Source organism: Triturus cristatus, chromosome 5_1, assembly GCF_964204655.1.
Source record: "Triturus cristatus chromosome 5_1, aTriCri1.1, whole genome shotgun sequence".
In the NCBI taxonomy this organism is placed as follows: domain Eukaryota; kingdom Metazoa; phylum Chordata; class Amphibia; order Caudata; family Salamandridae; genus Triturus; species Triturus cristatus.
In genome coordinates, this window is record NC_140587.1 from 153,623,202 (window position 1) to 153,637,292 (window position 14,091).

A 14,091-nucleotide genomic window follows, 5' to 3' on the forward strand; every position below is an offset into this window, starting at 1 on the left:
GCCGGCCAAACACAGATGTGCACTGAGCGGTCTCCAACCTCAATAGTGTTGCCGGGTTGGAGACAGCAAAGCACACGCTCCCAGTCTCTCTGGGAGCGCAAATTCACAGTGCTCAGACCAATCCCGATGCTGCTTTCAAACATGAGAGCAGCGTCAGAATTGGCTGCAGGGGAGCCTGGGAGTCTGTGCAGTGCAGCAGCAGAATAGCACCGAGTCGGTGAGAGGTAGGTAAGTGTTTTTATTTTTATTATTCTTTTTTTTTGTCCCAACCCCGCCACACCACTCTTCCGTGAAACCGGCAGCCACTGGTAGTAAATGGTGTAGACAGAAAGGAGGCTACAGGAGTTGCTGCTCAGTGTGGAGGACTGACACCTCAGTTGGGTGTCCTTTCGCTGCCGGGGCTGGAAGTTTAGAAGTAAAAGACTGGGCGAGTCTGAGCGACAGTGGTGGTGGTGGTGGTGGTGGTAGCTGTGGCACTGGTGGTTGCCAACGTTGTGGTGGTCAAAGCTCTCCTCAGAGGTTTTCTTCCTCCTCGCTGCCACTATTGAGCCTCGGGTGAGGTGGTTTATAATACAATAGAAATGCCACCTGCTGAATCTAAAAGACAGGAGAATTTAATCATGGCATAATAGAAGCGGATGACAGGTTTGTTAGAGTGAAATCCAAATGCAAGAATTGAAAAGTTATCCATGTCCAAACACGTTCACACAACTTAAAACGAGCATTAAAGGTAACACACGTCCCCTTCCGCCCACACACCAGGATGATCAAATTAAAATATATATAGGAAGGATAAAGATTTTTGGGTAAATAGCAACAAAATGTAGGGATCCAGCCAATGTTGGCATTCATTAGAGATTAAGCAGACCGAGGAAAGAATTTCAGAAATGGGTCTTTGATTGAATTCTTTTACGTTTGTCTTTTAGAATCTGTATAATTTGTTTGTCACTTTAGTTCAGAAAATTGCATGATACGCATGGAAATTAAACATTTGCCTGCTGATTATTTGTTACTTTCTGGCTTCAATGGCATAAGGTACTCTGATGAAAATAAGAGCAACTTAAAACCCAATAGAACAAACCTGTATCACGATATTTTTATATTGATTTTATAAAAGCGTGTATAAAATAAATACATATTCCAGAAATATTCTACTGGAAACAGCAACAGTTGCTTGGATAGGTGAGATTCCAGTATGGCACCAGTATGACACAGTCAGAATATTATCTGACTTAAATATCTTGCCCTAAATCTGGTCTGCAAAATATGCCCTACTTGAGTTAAAAATAAAAACTCTACACCAATGGGATGCCAGTTTTTTAACGATGTTTATGACACAATATTTATGTCAGATGATATTTCTGTATATGGCATTCCGACAGACAACGGAGAGTTCAACTTTCCTGCGAAGTCCTGCTGAAAGATCGAATACACCACTTCTGTGGCTATATTTTCACCACAGGGCTCCTTCCTCAGTGCAGGTGTATGTGAACTGATAGCTCTGTCGTTGGCGGGCTGCTAAAGGCATCTGTGTATAGCCTGTAGGATGATAAGTCTGTGCACCACAAGGTTGGGTTATGAAGTATCGGGAGACAAAGGGTTTTGGTGTAGGCTCTATAATACCTGTACATTTTTCCCCAATACATTTTATATGATTCTTGGTGGAACCCTGCTGTTTATTCAAGCGATCGTCCAATGGACAGAAAAAATACAGTTCTTCTTAGACAGTCCTGCATTGTCCACACTCATCAATAGTAGGCATTCTAGAATGTTGCTATGTTTGATGATGTCTGTTTGGGCTTTGAGATGTATCACCTGGTTCACCGCATGACCACATCACAAGATGCATACAAACTTTTCAAGAAACCACAGGGAAGATCTTTAAGACTCCTAAAGGATAGTCTGTAAGATTATTTAAATCATTTAGGAAAGTAGTATCCCCTCCCACGACAGTAACAAAACACTAGGAAGTGATAGCAGTTACTAGGAAAGCCCTATGCAACCTGCCACTTAGACCAGTGTCGAGTGGGATATTTGCACACAAATATCCATGTGTTTCTTGTAACAAATTTGCTTTAGAAAAGGACTCTCGCAGGATGATTTTGCTTGGGATGGTCTCTATTATTTCTAATGCAGGTAGCAGGCACTCGGTACCCAGGAGCCAGCAATGCTGCCTCCGCGTCTGCGAGACCGCCTGGAAATATGAATTACAGGGCGTCGGGCGGGGATCCGGATGCATCGGCAGGAAGATATGCTGCGAAAGGGTTCTTATTCATCATCACACTTTCAAATAACACTTAGTATGAGATCTTTCAGCCAGCAGATAGTGTTACATCTGGCGAGGTATTAAACAGATGAGAAGATGGAGGGAGGATACAATGAGCTCTACGCCCGCGCGCTAATGACTGCAGACTGCGCGTCAGCAACTGCAGCAGAACGTCTCCCCTGCTTCCCAGCAGTTTATCCAGCTCATCACTTGATATGAAAAAAGACAAGAGCCCTAGTCCTTAATTTGATTTTTTTTTTATAGGTATAGGAAAAAGAACAAGCTTTAGTGAAATATTTGTCATAGGTATCTTAGGAGTCTTTCACCATATTTGTATGTTTCATTGAGGTGTGAGGGTCTATGGCGTTAGCAACACTCCTCCCTATGTAATTCCAGTTCACCATTTACAAATGGTTGAAACTGAATCAAGTTGTTTGCATATGTGTTCAGCTGGCATGATTGTATAACCATTAGAACCAGTTTCAACTGGAACTTCCAGGGCTCGTTGGTCCTTATGTGGCACAGACACAATGTCCAATCCTTACATCCTCGAAGGATGGGAATGGGCCGCATGGAGTTGCCGCTGCTTGCAGAAAGCAGACGAGCTGTACTAAAGAGCATGTGCTCTGCAATAGCCCAAAAGAGATTTTCAAGAAGCCACGCTTCAACCTGTGCCAATAAAGTTAGGCGACTCCGCCCTTTGTGAATGCAGGTGATCCTTCCCGACTGCATACGCTTTTAGCAACCCATACTTCTCTGATGACGACTTCCTGCAGCTGCACCCAATAAACCACAAACCAAGGACACACCATTGGCTCCCAAGTGGGAACAACTTATCCGCTACCACTCAGGCAGGAAAATAGCCAGCACCCAGTTCCCAAATATTATCCGATAACCATTTACTCAGTTTCATCATATACTCCTGTTTACTGTTTCCAAATTGGCGGACTTAGGAATCATTCTATAGACAAACTCAACATGACAGCACAGGTCAATGCTGTGACCTCCACCTGCCTCCACATCCTGAAGATGCTGCAAACAATCTTCAAGTGGCTACTAGAAAGCACCTAAAAACAGTCACACAGGCCCATCCCTCTGTACCTTTCTGAGGGGAGGTATCACACTGGAGGCTAGCAGGAAAGGAGGTGTGTCTCAAGTTTGGGGGTTTGAGGCTAGCACCGGTTTAGCCAGTTGTTAAGGAACCTGGAAAGTGAAGTGTGATAAATACGTGTTTATTTGTTCAAAGTAGGTGCAATTACAGGTGTGGAAATTGTCTTTACTGATGCTAGCAGGAAAGCAATAAATCCATAAATTTGTAATTACAGTTTTTTGACAATGGCAAAATGCTGATGGCAAAGATGGCAAGCCACTGATTTTATGCTTTTGATGGCTGAAAGCTTTTTATGGAGGTAACGCCAGTTGGTAAAGATGGTGAGGATTTCTTCCTGTTTATAGAGAGAGTGAGGCAGGCGTCAGCGGGATGTGGGTCCTTGTAAGCACCTGTGTGGGACAAACGTTAGCGGGAAGAATTGATGGAAGTATCAATTTTCTTTTGGAGAAAGACGGCTGTGAAATATTCTATAAACAAATTATACTTTTTAAGTATTTCTAATTAGGTGAGTAGACAAGGAGAGTTGGTTTTACATTTCCAGTCACTTTTTCTTTGTTGCAGAGGAATTCTGAAACCTCGGGTTGGCTCTTCATCGGAGAACTTCCATTTTTCCAAACTCTAACAACATTTAAGTCTGCGGAAAGTCAGACCATCTGTTTCCACAGTTGTAAGCGCCATCTGCACCCTTAAATACCTGCAGATCGCGATTCTCTAACTCGAGGTCCATAGACAGCAAGTGCAAGAGACATGCTATGTTTAACATGGGGGCGTGAAAGATTGTGTGTCTCCAACATTGGTTGTGATCTTAACTCTATGTTCAGATCATGCCTTTCCAACGTCTCTTGCTGCTCTTTTCCACCTCACTTCTTGAAGACATTTTAGTTACTCGTCAGATCCCCCGCTACAGCGCAACCCCTGTCAAATCCTATCTCATGAATAAAGTACTAAGATGATCCCCCTTACCACCTTGACGCCAAGTTCCCAGTTGTGGGCGCTACTTTAACACATCACTGCATCCTGGGAGCCCTGTCTCGCGTTGATTCCATTGAAACATCGGCCACACACCTACATGGTAAAGAGAAACCTCACCACTGGAAATAATGGGAGCTTTGACATTTGAGTATCAGGTCATCGCCATGACTACATGCTCCCTATCTTGTTTCACTGAAATATGCCCCTTTCTTCTATGGTCTATATTATTTATCACATTTCTACACAAAAATGACGCAATCAAATATCTCCTCTCTTTCTCACTTCCCTGTGCTCTTGTAGGATACTGAATGCAAATATGAGATTATTGAGGATACTTCATTAATCTAACTGCAAATTTCTCATTTGTTTCACCTGAATAGTTGTGTCATTCTCCTGTTGTAGATTTCAATTACTCTGATATTCCCAGGTGTAAATCATGCTTATGCAGAGAAATGTTTTATGAGCTGTATTCCTGTAAATACCTCAGTTATTCACATCTACGGCAGGATTAAGACACAACTACTCAGAGAAAAAGCTTTGCAAATTGAATTTATGTGGGACCTCACCACAGATTCAGTGGTAACACCACGTAATTTCCGGGCTCTAGACATGTGGCACTGTTCTTTGGAAATGGTGAGGTAGGGAGGCATTTTTAGCCAAACATATTCTACTTCCCAGGTCCCAACTAGCCTCTTGCTGTGAGGGTTCCCTTCAGTCAGCCCTGTTTAGGTCTCGCCTAGGCAGCGCGCATGCGCTGCCTAGGAGGGCCTTTAGCCATCGGTCTTCACTTTCCAAGCACTGAACTCGTGCCTGTGGCGGCATCCACCTTGCGGGAGCGAGCAGCGGTGCGCCACAAGCACGAGTGCAGTGCTTGAAAAGTGAAGACTGATCTAAGCGCCCACGCGTGCGGCTCTCTCCTCGCCCACACGTCCCGGCCACTCACTCGCTCCGCCCTCTCCGTCTCCTTTTTTTGCTCGCGCTTCTTGTTATAGACATGCATTTGCTTTCAAAGTTTGAACGTGTCTGTTCTCTGGACACTGTAATAAGAGTTTTTATCCCAATTTTAACAAGGTTCCTGTGCCCCCTTCAGTGCTAATTCACACGATGGAGTCTGCCACAAGTGATACACTGTACATCGCTGTAAATTACGTTTTTCACAATTTGTCTCTGACAGGCTTGGGGCGAAGACTCAGAGACTAATTGGGAATTTTGCAGGTTTGCATGTTTGCAAGCCAGGGAATGTATGAAAGCTGCACATTATGTCAACAGAGCTAATGCATGGGTATTCTCAAAGGCTTTATCCCAGGACTGGAGCTCAGCAGGGCAGAATGGACATCAATGCACATCAATCCAGGCCCTTCTCATTAGCTGCTTATTGGCGCCAAAAGCAGGCAGGGAGAAGCGATGGCCATGCAAAATGAGCAAGATGTGCCCTAAAAAACATATCTGGCTTATTAACAGTCGCCATGTCTATTTTTACTGAGGATACGCAAGACCGGCCGCGGCCCCCATAGCGGAAATGACGCAACCCGGAAACGCATTCTCTGGATCAGGCCGGACTCCAAATTATGTGTTTGCATAGTGCTCATTACCATTAATTGTGCTGCGAAAAACTGCGGGTGGGAAGTTCTTCGAGAATGACATCACTTGGCAGTTTCCCTTTGGGTCCGCGCTTATGCCGCCGACAAGTCTTTGATGATGTTTCAATAATACAGGCCTTTATTTTCTGTCAGTCCCATGGCTTGTCTCACGCTTTCAGCAGGGTTTTAACACTCGTGTCTTGCCCCTTCGCTTTCTTTCATCTCTGCTTAGATGTGGGACTTGATGACCGGCACCTTCAATGATGCATTCATATATCATTGTTCGGGGTTCGGACCACTAGAATTATGCGGCAAGAAAAGGCAAACTGGGTGGTGTAAAGCGGCACATTTTGTGACAGTATTACTACATTATTTTGCCATTTTTACACGTTAACACTGGGAAAAGTTTTAACCTTATTAATACGCGTTTAACATCCGAATACAGCGGTAAGCTATTGAAAGATGACCAGTCCACCTTTGCAATGGGCCTTCCACTGCACAGGTACACGTGTTGGTGCGTTTTTAGTAACTTTTGATTCGTTTGCGCTAGGAGCAGTTTTTGTTGTTGTTAAAATTTGCATAATATGCAGCAGAAGATGGATTATGTGGTAAATGGGATAAATCCATAATTATGCAGAAAAGGCTGCAGCCCCAAAATCACAGAATTCCAGTGGCGCCGATTATTGTATTGGACTATTTTTATCTTATTTTAGTTGAAGCCTTCTGTTAACTCCAGGTCTAGTTCATGCCATATATAACTATAAATAAATGAATAAAGTCAACACAGAACAGAGATTGCAATAAAAGGACTTCAGACGCATCTAGTCATTCATCTATTCATCTGGGCTCTAAGCTCTCTACCCTACAATACAACTTTATTGTTTCACCACTCTGTAAAACACTCTGACATAACCAAAATGATGCACAATAGAGCCTTATAAAACTGCTAAATAATAGCGCCTTATAAAACTGCTAAATAATGAAATAAATATTTGCACGCTTTGTGCATGAAGTGCTTCATGGAATGGTAGGATGTGGATAGGTTATTGGTTCTTGGCTAACATTTTCTATTAAAATACTTTGAAATAAGAAATAAGAAAAAAAGTGTATAGAAATATCCAAATCAAAAATAATTCTTATTAAAAATAATATATAATTTGTAGTGGGCACATAAGACACCACCATTTCTCTTTCACATTTTTGCACTATTCTGTGAGCAGGAAGACACTCCCTGCTCTGCATTCCGTCCATCATCTGTGTGCAGCCGCGGCCCGTGGAGGGAGTTCCGTGGGGCGGAAAGGCGGGGCGGTGGAGGGGCAGGGTGTTGCGTTCTAAAAACCGGAATATGGATAATTGCAGGTAAGTAAACAATAAAATGAATTTCATAGCGCGCGCTGCATCGCATTTTGCGATGCAGGGCGCGCAACGAAATTCGTTTTATTTATTTTATTGTTTACTTACCTGCAATTATCCATATTCCGGTTTTTAGAACCCCCCCCACCCTGCCCCTCCCCCGCCCCGCCTTTCCGCCCCACGGAACTCCCTCCACGGGCCGCGGCTGTCTGTGTGTCCTGTGTTTCATGTGTCACGCTTAAAATAATGCAAAGGGTGACTAATTCTCTTGGCTATTGTTTTGCTACATAACCATTGTTTATAGTTGTTGCAAGGAAATTGACTTTTGTGTTTTTTTCGAGTGCACTAGGGTGGGGCTTAGTGACAGAGCAATGTAAACAAGCATTGGCATAGCTAATAGGTCTCGCCTTTGGGACCTTATAAGTATTTAATTATGCAGCACAATATCCTTACTGCAACAACATTAACTGTTGCATTGCTAAACACTTATAACGTCCCAAGGGTGAGACCTATTGGCTATGCCAATGCTTGTTTTGAAATAGCACATTACACACTAGGACTTGTAAAATTAACAATACAAGTGCCATAATCCTAAGTATTGCTGGCAAAAGAAAAAGCTGGGAGTAGCCGAATGTAGTCCTTCTGGCACTGGGCCAGATAGGAACTAGTTAATTGAAGGTTCGATTTACAAAGACTTCTTGCATATGTGAAACCTACACATGGGCACAGTCCTATTTCACACATACATGCTTTAATAATGATGCATAAAGGCAGCGATGTCTATGTTATATATGCAAACGGCTCATGCACATATGTGGATTTTCTGCAGCAAATGCGGGTTGTAGGTCACGTTATCGTGGCTGAAATATCGCCCTACACACATATCGTTAGGATGAGACCTTCTCTGAAATCTTGTTTAGGTAATAGTAGATTTGATACCATCATCTTCAATATGACGATATTCCGCAGGTAAAATTATTATCGCAATATATGTGTAGGTCAACATTTCATCCACGAAAATGTGGTACAACATGAACATGTGTTACGACTACATCCATAGATTCTAGGACGATGTACAGAAGCGGCTGTTCCATGGGTGTGTCAGGGGCATCATCTGAGAGGCGTGAAGGAGGTGAACACCCACTGCACGTGCTTCGTGAGTATGCACACGCAGTGGCGTAGCATGGACGGGGCCACAGGGGAGGTTGCCCCAGGTGCAAAGTTCTTAGCGGCATTTTTAGGGGCGCAGAGGCATTCTTAGGGGTGCAAACTTTAAAAAGAAAAGTGGAAGGATACTTGCCTTGCTCCGGGCGCTGGCAACCCACCCTAGGCCACTGCACACACGTGTCCTGCGTATCTCGCAGGCTCTGCAAATGTAAAATAATTCCTGGTTGTAGGTGTTGCAGAACATACGGGGTATTCGTTTCCATTGTGTGTAGGAAGCAAAGATAATGTATGGAAAACATGCTTCCTGTAGGAAAAAAAGAAAAGGCTATTTTTAAACTTTTACTGTGAAGGCGGAATTTACCCAGTGTGCAGTACAGATGACATGGGTTTAAGAGAACCAGACATATGCTGGGAAAGGATGTGACTACCATGCCATTCGAAGCCTCAATTAATATGGTAGGAGCACCCAGGCCAGCAGGCTTTGTGAATCAGCTATGTTAGTGGTTCTTAACCTCTTGACGTCTGTGGACCCCCACTGAATTATTACTTGAATCTGTGGACCCCCACTGAGTTATTATTGGGAGTGGGGGACAGCTAGCCTAAGCTATTTCTATGATTTGAACTTCATAACAATACACAAAACTACAATAACAAGAATACTCCAAACAAATGCTCAAATATTGATATATTTTGTTTAATTCACAATCAAATATAGAAAAGGTTTTGACATTTTCAATTTTGCTTCTTTATTTGTATATACTTTATTAATTTTAATCTATATATTTTAAATAATAAAATTTGAACATAGTCGCTGACCCCTGAGAAGGTGTTTCGCGGATCCCCAGGGGTCTTCGGACCTCAGATTAAGAATCGCTGATCTTTGTCGTTGCAGGGTACGCTTCTTCTGTCGGAAATACCGACCACGCATACAACTACGCCACTTGTGCTGACGCTCCCCACCATGCACATGAGTTTGTGACTCAGAACTGGTGTATTTTCGGTTTCTTTTCATAATTTTGAATTCAGTGCAGTGGCTTCCCAGATATGGGGAATGTGGGAAAATCGCAGTGCTCTCCCAACAGAGTGCGCTGCTTGGAAGGCGAATAGTGTTGGTAACTGATAGACCACTGGCATTCTGGGTAAAATAGCATTTTATCACTAGAGTGCTCAATATTCCTCAAATAAAAAGTCCATTTTGGGGAGATTTTCTTGTTATTCAGTCCCATCAATTCATGGCAGTCTAAAGTTGCTACCTTATTTGACCGAATGGAAGGGGTAGTCCTGCCAGCTCATGTTTTGAAAACTTGTCAAACTTTGTTTCTGTCATCTTTGAGAGGGTTTTCTTTTTAAATAAATCAGGTAAAACATTATCCTAATAGAATGTTTTAAGGAAGACTTTTTGCCAGACAATTCCCTTACAAAAATGTTTTGCTTGCATAACCACCCGCAGAAACATATTTAGTGAGAAATTGTACTTATAATCCGACTTCACAAATTTATTAATTACAAAATTAATCAGTTTCCCACAAGATTGTAACTCCACACACCGTGCTCCCGGAAAATTGTGCTTTCAAATGGTTTAATTCGATTTTATATGACTGTGAATTCACACAAAAAAAATAAAGTCATAAAATAACTATTATGATAAACCTATTCTGTTTCATGGTGAATGGTGTTGCCGTTAGAGGGCAGGGTCTTCATACAAGCGTCTGAAGTCATTCCGGTAGAAGGTAAGTTCTTTATTTCACGTTAGACCCTTACATTACAGCCATAGGCCCTTTTAGGGCTCCGTTCTCCCTCCAAACACCCCTAACTAATGGCCTCCACTGCACGCCGCACGCCAACACGGTATTACAGCAATCATTCTCAACATTCCAGACACCAGCTCAGACACTTAGGGAACCAGGATACTACACATCTCCCTCTCTCACAACCAAACAAAGAGCATACAAAGCACAAGGACAATCATTCACAGTCGCTCGGTCTCCAACATGTCTAGCTTACACATTCACCCAATGACAACCTGTTAAACTGTCCAGGACTCTGGCAGACATAAAGACAACAAATAGCAGTCACAGAAACTTTGCAACAGGTCAAGACATGAGACTCACCAAACCTCATGTCAAATAAAGAAACGAGACAACATCTAGGTTGTGACAACCATTGCACAACGGTGCAAGACCGGCAAGTCCTGTGACCTCCTCGGACGTGAGGTGCTACCACAACATGTCTACACACTTACAATGACACCATACAACATTTTTGCACGCAGGATATGCAGTCATGGATGTCTAGTCATGAAAGAGTGAGGGCAATCTCACAGGCTTCCTTTGACAAAGGGTTTCCCCTTCATCCCTAGGTCTACACATTCAAGGGACAAAACAAAAACAGCAAGTTTAACCATACGTCACCTCAGCACAAAAGCTCCTAGAACAGACTCCAACTCAAAACCTGTCAGTACAAATACACCCATACACAATGTCCCTAGACAGCACCTCACATTACTAAATTACGCAGCACAACAAACGCTCACATCTTCTCCATCCTCCCCAAGCAACACATACATCCCCACAAGGACAACACACTGCTCCACACACTCACACACAAAAGTGCAACTTAGCACAACACAATACCCCACACTCAATCACACTAGCTGGCCAAACCAACATGACCAAGTGCCAGTCCGAAGAAAGCACTTAAATCCACACCCTCTGAAAACTGTACCAGAAAAAGTTGGGATGCCCCCCAAACACAATAATGACTGCCATGAGTAGGCAAATACTGACAGCCAGACATACTGGGGATGGAGGACACACAGAATACTCAACTGGCATTTACCATTTGGTAGAAATCAATTCATAGAAGGTTTTTTTCACAATTGCCTTATTTTAAATGTGGATCTGCTTCTTCTTTATTAATATTATTATTATTATTAATAACACTTATAGAGCGCTCGGCTACCTTCAACGGAAGTGTCCAACCATCCTTTTGATGCTCACATCAGGCAATTAATTTTTTCTTTGTGTTTGAGCACTCCGTGGGAGTGCATGCATTCTCTTGCTCTCTCTCCCATTTGCTGCTTTCCCCTAGCATCCCCCAATGCTGCTCCCCACCCCTCCCATTTGGTCAGGTAAAGCACAGCAATAGGTATTTTTTGTCCGATTTGACATAGTCAACATGGGTTGATGCAGAGCACCAAATGTCTGGAACATTTGTTTCAGTTCGGAGTTCTGTGAAAATAATGTATGTATTGGCAAGTATTTTCCTTCAAACTCTCACACTTGCTTATTCTTAAATTTTATTCAGATTTCTGTGTGATAAATATTTAAACCTTTTAAAGAATTAAAATATTGAATTCAATGTACAGCTTCGAAATCCTCCGGTGTTTTGATTTTTTCTTTTACTTTTTTTAAAACAATGATTTTTAAACATGCATTGGCAAAGACAATAGTTTGTAACCCGCTATGTAAATGCAAGACCCTTTGACTTTGCCAAAACTTGTTAAAATGAGTGTATTTTTTCCTCGCCCATACTTATATTTTTTTCCACTTTTGAGAGAGGAGTTTCTCTCTTCCAAACCCCTATTCCTCCTTTTAACCCTGCCCAACCTTGGACCCCTCTACCTTGGTCTCCTTACATCTTGTTCACAATTCAATATTAAAGCTCTGTGTCTAATGTGTCTAATGTACGAACAGGCAGGTCGCACATTGTGGGCACAAATTTCGCATAAACATTTTGAAAACTGCTGGTCATTTACCACCAATGCAGCCTGAATGTACTAACAGATGACATCACAAAATGTCCATTCACAGGAGATAGCTACACAACCTGTCTAATGAATACTAATTAGGTAGAACTCAGGGTGCGACCCCTTGTGAGTGGATGCGACTGCAGGGATGGTGGTTTGCGAGGGACTCCCGACCTCCACCTATGCATTTGCATTCCCAAATGGGGAACATTTTTTGTTTTAAAAACAGCATGCCTCCATTAAAGGGACAAGTGCTGCTTTGAAGAAAAAAGGTTTCCTGTTTCAGAACACATCAGAGGGGTGCTGGCAGTGGTTCCCGGGTGACCACTGCCTCCCTCCCCACCAAGATATCCGGGGCCACTGGAATTATGCAGCAGTGTTAGTTTTCAAATAACTTTTATTGGGGTTCCCAATAAAAAAAGGAAGAAAAACAGAAATGAAATAAAGAAAATACAAACTAGCATGAATTGAAGTACAGTGTTGACTACATTATGTGGTAAGAAAAGGCAAATTATGCAGCATGGTGCAGAACATTCTGTGGTAATGTTATTCCATTATTTTAACACACAATAATACTGTCTAGTCAATCGTTTTACTTTATTACGACCTGTTTAACACCTGAATACAGCAATCAGCAGCTAAAGATGAGCAGTTATCTGTGCAAGTGCTCTGCCACTGAGCAGCACCAAGTGTGGCACCTATTTTGGTTAACTTTTGATCAGTTTGAGCTGCAAACACACTTATTTTATTGTTAAAACCTCCAGATTATGCAGTAGACAGTGGATTTTGTGACAAGTTGGTTAAATCCATAATGATGCAGGAAATGTTGTGGCCACAGAATCACATAATTCCAGTGGCCCCGGGTGTTCCCACCGTCCAGCGCTGCAGTGAGCTCTATTGCGGAGCAGACAATTGATGTGAAGCACCTCCAGTGGACTTGTGGAGGCTGAGAGAGTTGAGGTAGTCAAATGTCCTGAGTTTGTTGCAGGTTTGTCCTGCATTTGGGTAGTCTGTCCCATTGCCCCCACTCAGCTGATGCGGAATAGCAAACGTCCCACTTTTTCCTGCTTAAAACTGCCTCGTGTGATGCCTCGAGCAGCCTGGCAGAGTGCCCACAGCTCACTATTTTAGCCACAGATGACCTATGAAGGTGGTGCCTTTCTGTGGTGGGGAGGGAGAAACTGCAGCACAGGCGTTGCCCTGCACAATGCGGGTTCAGAGGCAGGGTCCCCTTTAGAGGAGCTCATTGGGAACGTGGAGACCTGCAGCTAAACAACCCTGAATGTGTGAATGAAACCCATGCTGTGCTCCTATGCTGCAGATATGCCTTGCATGTCTATTTCATCTCTTATGCCTCCTTCAAGGCCCATGAGTGTAATGCATTACTGCCTTTACCACCATGTTACATTTAGTGAATAATCCATGAGAGCGTGCACTGTCTATCCACCTTCCCCTGAGGTAATATTTAGTCCATTTTGTTTTTTGCCAAAACATTTCTAACAGAGTTTAGGTTAATTCTAAATACTGCTGACCTTTGACAAAAAATGGGGGCACAGGAATACGTTCAAAAGGGGACTGTAGACAATTAAGCCAAGGTGCTGGGGTTGAAAACAATGGTTCCAAGTTCCACGGTTTCCAACTATTCCAGTAAACCACAACTGGGGCGGCAGTGATTCTGATGGAAAGGCCAAGAGACCGCCCTTCGTAGGGAAATGTCAGTGTACTGTTGGCCCTACCCAGATTAATACGTCAGTGTTTATTGCCAGCATATTTAGATTAACTCGTACATGATAAGTATAGTGATGGTGTCTGCCCATCCCAGTGAATATCTCCCCGTACAAGGGGTTCTGTCAAGGTATTTTTAGATCACTTGCTACCTGCATTGTGCCTCTGT

At 42.9% G+C, this 14,091-nt stretch overlaps 1 long non-coding RNA gene across 1 annotated transcript in view; it reads left to right on the top strand.

The window, feature by feature from the left end:
• The window catches only part of LOC146830450 (uncharacterized), a 183,309-nt gene that overhangs the window by 81,700 nt on the left and 87,518 nt on the right, over positions 1 to 14,091 (top strand). The gene's annotated exons all lie outside the window — the stretch shown is intronic.